The sequence below is a fragment of the Culex pipiens genome, chromosome 3 (genome assembly GCF_016801865.2).
Source record: "Culex pipiens pallens isolate TS chromosome 3, TS_CPP_V2, whole genome shotgun sequence".
Classification (NCBI taxonomy): domain Eukaryota; kingdom Metazoa; phylum Arthropoda; class Insecta; order Diptera; family Culicidae; genus Culex; species Culex pipiens.
Genome location: NC_068939.1, coordinates 122,619,821 through 122,627,728, shown reverse-complemented (window position 1 = coordinate 122,627,728; position 7,908 = coordinate 122,619,821).

The following is a 7,908-nucleotide window of genomic DNA, read 5'->3' as shown; positions in this document are numbered from 1 at the left end:
AGCAATACATTTGGAAGTACAAATTGTTTTGTTCTGTTACTGTTTCAACCGAAGTAGTCCAAAACGTCATGCAAATATTTTTTGCTTTAATAGCTGTATTTATTCGTTACATTTGTACGTATTTGCCCTAGATGCCGGTGTTTGATTATAAATAATTTGATATGAGATTTATTTTTTTTATTTAAAATCGAAAATATACGTAAATATATCCAGTTTTTCAAAAAAATAAAATAATAGAGAAAAAATGTAAAGCACTAGGCATTTTGCGGACCTGGTAATTCAAATTATAATATTTTTTCCTTAAATGCCAATTTTATGCTGAGATTTGCTGAATACAAATTTTAATTCATTTTATTTTTCTTCTATTTTCACAACCAAATCTGAATTTCCAGACCAAAATATGATTTTTTTTTCATTTTCGGGAATTCCCGGGACAAATTATAGAAAATCCCGGGATTCGGGAATTCCCGGTTTAGGAAAAATCCCGGGATTTTTGTCCCGGGAATTCCCGGGATGGACGCACTACTTTAAGGTGATGTCACGTTTTTTTCGATATTTTTTTTTAGGAAAGAGGTGACCAAAGTATGGCCCGCGGGCCAAACGTGGCCGGCGAGGTAATTTTTTGTGGCTCGCGGACCAATATTGAATGATCATGAAAAATTGCCCTTTGACCATTTGTAAAGTGATTTAATATTTTATTAAAATGAAGGTATTTTAAATGTTTTTATGCCTTGTTTTTTGTTAAATGACAATTTTTTGATTGAATTGTTGGGACTTTTTTTAAATAAATATTTGCAGAGGCCTAATTGTTAAAAAAAATTGCAACAGTTTTTTACGATTTTTTTACGCTCATTTAAAGATGAAATTACGCCGTTACATATTTTTTTCAGATTTCATGCGGGCCAAACGTACAAAAACAATCATTTAGATTTTTTTTTTGAAATTTCTGTTATTTTTTGAACATTTTCTTAATTTTGATTTATATTAAAAATTACAAAATCACAGTTTTTTTAGTTATGTTGATTTTATAATTTGAGATATTCGAAAAGAATTTAGATGAATGTTCTTGTTTAATCATCTTAAAATATCTTAAATAATAAAGTCAACATAACCATAAAAAACTGTGATTTTTTTACTTTTTTTTAAAACAAAATTACGAAAGTGTTCAAAAAATAACAGAAATTAAAAAAAAAATCTAAATAATTGTTTTTTGTACATTCGGCCCGCAAGCTCATTTGAGCTTCAAATTTGGCCCAGCATCCAAAAACTTTGAGCACACAGCCTAAGATGTTACAAAAAGACTAACGAAAAATGCAGGATGGTATGTGAGCAGTTCTCTACGGAATCGGTCTTTTTTCTTTAATTTTAATTTTTGTGTTTTTTAATCCAGCTGAAACTTTTTTAATGCCTTCGGTATGCCCAAAGAAGCCATTTTGCATCATTAGTTTGTCCATATAATTTTCCATACAAATTTGGTAGGTATGGATACGGACTACACTGAAAAAAAATGATACACGGTAAAAAAAATTGGTGATTTTTAATTTAACTTTTTTGTTACTAAAACTTGATTTGCAAAAAAACACTATTTTGATTTTTTTTATTTTTTGATATGTGTTAGAGGACATAAAATGCCAACTTTTCAGAAATTTCCAGAATGGGCAAAAAATCTTTGACCGAGTTATGATTTTTTGAATCCATACAAATTTTTTCAAAAAATCGAAATATTGGTCGCAAACATTTTTCAACTTCATTTTTCGATGCAAAATCGAATTTGCAATCAAAAAGTACTTTAGTGAATTTTTGATAAAGTGCACCGTTTTCAAGTTATAACCATTATTAGGTAACTTTTTTGAAAATAGTCGCAGTTTTTCATTTTTTAAAATAAGTGCCCATGTTTGCCCACCTTTGAAAAAAAATATTTTTGAAAAGCTGAGAAAATTCTCTATATTTTGCTTTATTGAACTTTGTTGATACGACCCTTAGTTGCTGAGATATTGCCATGCAAAGGTTTAAAAACAGGAAAATTGATGTTTTCTAAGTCTCACTCAAACAACCCACCATTTTCTAATGTCGATATCTAAGCAACTAATGGTCCGATTTACAATGTTAAAATATGAAACATTTGTGAAATTTTCCGATCTTTTCGAAAAAGAAATATTTAAAAAAAATTAAAATCAAGACTAACATTTTAAACGGGCCAAACATTCAATATTACGCCCTTATAAAATGTTAGTCTTGATTTAACATTTTTGAAAATATTTTTTTCGAAAAGATCGGAAAATTTCACGAAAGTTTCATATTTTAACATTGTAAATCGGACCATTAGTTGCTGAGATATCGACATTAGAAAATGGTGGGTTGTTTGGGTGAGACTTAGAAAACATCAATTTTCCTGTTTTTAAACCTTTGCATGGCAATATCTCAGCAACTAAGGGTCGTATCAACAAAGTTCAAAAAAGCAAAATATAGAGAATTTTCTCAACCTTTAAAAAATATTTTTTTCAAAGGTGGGCAAACATGGGCACTTATTTTAAAAAATGAAAAACTGCGACTATTTTCAAAAAAGTTACCTAAAAATGGTTATAACTTGAAAACGGTGCACTTTATCAAAAATTCACTAAAGTACTTTTTGATTGCAAATTCGATTTTACATCGAAAAATGAAGTTGAAAAATGTTTGCGACCAATATTTCGATTTTTTGAAAAAAATTGTATTGATTCAAAAAATCATAACTCGGTCAAAGATTTTTTGCCCATTCTGGAAATTTCTGAAAAGTTGGCATTTTATGTCCTCTAACACATATCAAAAAATAAAAAAAAATATAAAAAATAGTGTTTTTTTTGTAAATCAAGTTTTAGTAACAAAAAAGTTAAATTAAAAATCACCAATTTTTTTTACCGTGTATCATTTTTTTTCAGTGTAGTCCGTATCCATACCTACAACTTTGCCGAAGACACCAAATCGATCAAAAAATTCCTTCAAAAGATACAGATTTTTGAATTTTCACATATCATTTTTGTATGGACAGCTGCCAAATTTGTATGGAAAATTATATGGACAAACTAATGATGCAAAATGGCTTCTTTGGGCATACCGAAGACACCAAAAAAGTTTCAGCCGGATTAAAAAATACAAAAAAATCGAATGACCGAAATCTCAGAGAATTGCTCATGTCTCTTCTAACAAAATACAAAAATCATTTACTAAAACTGTTTTTTTGAAAAGTGGTCTAAACGTTAAAATTTTAAAAACCCTATCGTGAGAATCGATTCTCCAAACAATTTTACTTATTAACTATCCAGGTTTCTACCACACTGAAAAAAATCTATTTCCAGTTATGAGCAACATTACATTAACATTAAGCTTATAACTGTACACACAAAAAAATATTACTGTAATAACAAAAGTAACTTACTCTTGAAATAAAAGTTGGTCAAAATTTGCTACATTAAAAGTTTTTTTCTTGTTTTAAAAATGAAAACTTTTACTGCTACAGTTTTTGAAAATCTCATTGTCAACTGATTTAAAAGTTTAACTTTTAATTCGACTGTATAATTTCTTTCATTTTGTCGTTCTCGTGTAACCGTGTACGACTAAGTCCGAAATGTAAACAAACGTTCAGTGATTGGTGGTCCACGACGACAATCAAAACCGAACGCGGCCGCAGCCAGGACTTGGACGCGGAAACCTTCGAAGGAGGATGGTGCGGGTGCGGAACAAGGTTGGGGGATTGGGGGAAAGTTGGTTTTCAAAAGGATAAGGCCATGGCTGCAGCTTCCTGCAGGACCTGCAGCTGTTTCACGACCGAAATGGGTAAGAAGGAAGCTTGGGTGTTTGGTGGCGTTTTTTGATTGATTTTGTTTGTTTTTGTAGGACGTCGTTTATGCGGTTGGAGCGGAGGTCGGGATGTGGATTAGTACCGGTTGTATTCGGTGGTGGTGGCCCGGGTGGGTAGACGAGAGGAGAAGGATCCAACGGAAGAGGAAAACGACGAGTAGCGGCATAATCGGACGTGGTCAGCGCGGATGTTGCACTCGGTACCGGCGGTTTACGACCATCAGCAGCATTATGTGCTGGAAGTGATGACGGGTCAGTGTGGGATGTCCTGAGGGTCCGCAGTCCATTTCTCGTTGCGGGACACGTTTGACGAGTATTACCTAAACATCCGGAAGAACAGTTTGCACCAGTTCTGGAAGGACCGTCTGTACGAAAGCCGCAGGTCCTGGAGCTGTCGTACTCGGATTACTTCCAGAGGTTGGAGCGAGATCCGACGAACCTGATCAAGAACATCTACCTGGAATACCGAAGAAGTCACCGGTGAGTATTGAGAATGTGTTCATTGTCTAGTCAATTTCATTTACATTTACTCTTTCAGCAACTCCCGCCCGCAAACGCTCATCTCGCGACCGGATGAATTTTGACGGCGAATTTGCAACATCTGTGTCATTCTCGAAGGAGGACGAAGTGATCGGGAACTATCCGTTCAGACGCTTCACTTCCCAGCCGGAAAACATCGACTCTCCTTGCCGAATCAACAACCAATTGCCAACTCCTCCAAGCCTGTCCAGATGATGGGCGGTAACGAGACCACCCTGTTCTCTACATCGCTATCGTGCTCCAAAATGAAGGCCGCAATGTTGCTGCCCAACGAAACGTCCATCCGTAACCTGCTCAGCCTGGAGTCTTCGGATATGACCAGTGGCGTACCGTAAGAATCCGTACAGCTTGAACGCGGAAGTTGGCCAACCATAAGCAGATGCGTTAAATACACACAAAATCGAAAACATACTGTTTTAATATTAAAATATAGAAATAAAATCCATCACATTTTTCAAAAAACATCACTGTAATGTTAAATGTAATTTATTTTTGCCATAAAAAGTTTTTTCTTATATTAAAAGTAAAAAACTTTTACCGATACAACGATTTTGTTCCAGAAATGCATGGTAGTATCAACAACTTTCCAACTTTTAAATTAAAAAGTTTGAACTTTCTACGAATATTCACCAACGCGAACTTTTAATCCAACGAACGATCTTTTTAAATTTACAGTATTTTTTCTTTGTGTGTATGCCTATAAATTCACTTGAAAATCTGTCAAAGACAAACTTATGGGAAATTGGACGAGCTTTCCGGTAAAAATATTTACGAGACTGAAAAATTAAGTCTGTCACATAGAAATTGCCAAAAATAAAAAAAAAACTTTTGAACATTTTTATTTTTTTAGATACCATACCATCCTGCATGTTTCGTTAGTCTTTTTGTAACATCATAGGCTATTTCCTTAAAAGATTTGAACGAAAAAAAATCGTGGCAGCATCTTAAAATTTAACTTTTAAACCTAAAAATCAAAAAATCTCATAAAAGTGGCATGTATTTTTGTTTCAGTGTATTTTTTCAGAAAGCCCGTTAGATTTCCAACAAGTTTGTCTTTGACCAGTTTTTGGTAAGATGCAACGGCCTTGAGTTACAGTAATTTTTAAATTACAAAATACTAAATTATTTGAATAACTTACGCCCTTCTCAAATGTTATTTTCGAGTTCGATTGGCTACATATACAAAAAAATGTCTTATATAGGCCTAGGATAACATGTCTACAAAGTTTCATTGAAATCAGAGAGGGTCGGGTACAAAAGTACCAGACAAATTGCTGATTTGAGCTGGAATTGCTAAATATTCAAATTTTCATAAAAAGCAATATGGGTATCAAACAAAGCTAAATTTGGTATGCTTTTTCACTGTTCTAGAATCTTATGAATTATTTTTTTTAGTTTTAACAAAATTCCTTATTTTTTCAAAAATATTTTTTTTTACAAAATAGCGTATTTTTACAAATAATCTAAAATTTCCATAATTTGCAAAATAAATTAATGGAAATTTGGTATGCATTTTCACTATTATTAGAGTTTTATTTTGTTAAATACTAAAATTTGCACAAAATACCGTAATTTTTTAAAAGTACGCAAATTTTCTAATTTGCAATAAGCAAATATCAAACGATTTGAAATTTTGCCTGCATTTTCACTGTTTTAGAGTTTCTAAAATATAAACTTTGAAAAATATTTGCAACGGTTTTACCATATTTAAAACAAATATATATAAAAAAACTAATATACTCTAAAACAGTGAAAATGCATGCAACATTTCAAACCGTTTGATAGATATATTAAAAATTACGAAAATTACATTATTTCACCACTATGGATAAATTCACACCCTCGGTTGCAGACTGCTGGAGCATCAGACTACCAATGTAAAGGTGTGCGTTCGCATCCCTCCTGATTCCATTCTTTTTTGTTCATAGTCAAGTTCATTTAATTTGGAAAATTTAAGAACAGAGTTAGAAATCGAACCCTGGACTTTCTGACCACCAAATAAAAAGTTCAGAAACGAAGACGAAAATTGTTTAAGCATGATTTCGATATTTTGTTAGAAATACAACGTACATCCGAATGCAAAACACTTTTGATCATTTTGTGCCATAAATGTGAAATTAAATTGAACGAAAATCCGGGGGTTCTCAATATCATGAACGCAAATATTTTAAAGCCGCCTCTCTTCTGTTTATAAGTCTAACACATCATCAATCATTGCTACAAATAAGATACATGTTCCACAATTCAAAGCTCCTTTTGGCTCATGAGATGCATATCCGTTAACTGCCCACACAAACGTTAAGAATAAACAATCTTTGACCAATGCTGACTTTCTCTTCATTCTTGTAAAGGATTTTCCCATCACTTTCCTACGCTCGCAAACCTCGAAGAATCTCCGAAATCAATTGACATCGATCCCTCCCCTACGTTTGATACGGAGAATCAATCGGAAAGATTGACATCACAAAACCAGCAGGGCATCGTCACCATCCAGGATAAGAAACTGCTGCGCGCCTGATCAAACATGGCAGATAAAAGGGCCCTGTCAAAAGGGGGCTAATTAATGATGTCTGCGATTTCGCTCGGAAAATCAAACAAAACGTTGGAAATTTGACGACGTTGCAGCGCAGAAGCAACTCCCTTCCACCATCATCATCATTAGCTAAATTGGCCAAGATTTGCAAATTCTTCAGTGTCTATACAAAACGATCAATTTGTCACCCCAAAATGTGTTAGCCCTTTTCCCTGCACATGGTTTGTTTGATCGACATTGACAGTAATTTATCATTTGGTGATCAGAGGGATGAGGAGGAGAAAGTTGAAAGTTCAGTTGGAAAGCGGAAGTTAGATGCAATTTGGAGCTACACATTTTGAAACCCTGGACATGTTTTTAAAATTATTTGAAAAAAATATTGGAGTCATCTTATTTATATTGTGATTTCTTATAATGAGAAATGTGCAAATCGCAATGCAATTGATGGGCAAAATTTACCCTTCAAAAAAGTTGTTAACCCTCTACAACCCAACCCCGCCTTTAAACGGATTTCGACCTAAAAAATCGTCAAAAATCATTTTTTCAATCAATTTCCGATCATTAAAAAGCATTGGAAAGAAGAACTTTTTAAAAATGTTTAAAATTTTAGGTTTGGAAATTTGACTTGTTTTACGTGACTTTGCCAATGTTTTTAAAAATGTATTTTTTTTAGGAGTCGACCTTGGCTGCATTTTCTATATTTTAAGTTAAAAGATATATGCAGTATTTTATGTAGTGTCTTAGACTACGCCTCTACACATTTTTTTCACAATTTAAATGATAATGGTAGCATTCAGTAGCAGAAAATGTGAAAAACAAAGCAAAAAATTGAAAAAGTGACTGTAAAAACAACAAAAAACTGGAAGGCATAATGTAGGAGGTGGTTGATTAGGCCAAATACTATCAAAAACAAACACAAACTAACTAACACTGCTCAAAATGACCAAGGCAAATAAACAAGGCAAAAATAAAAATTTTGGAAAAAAAAATTTGGGCAG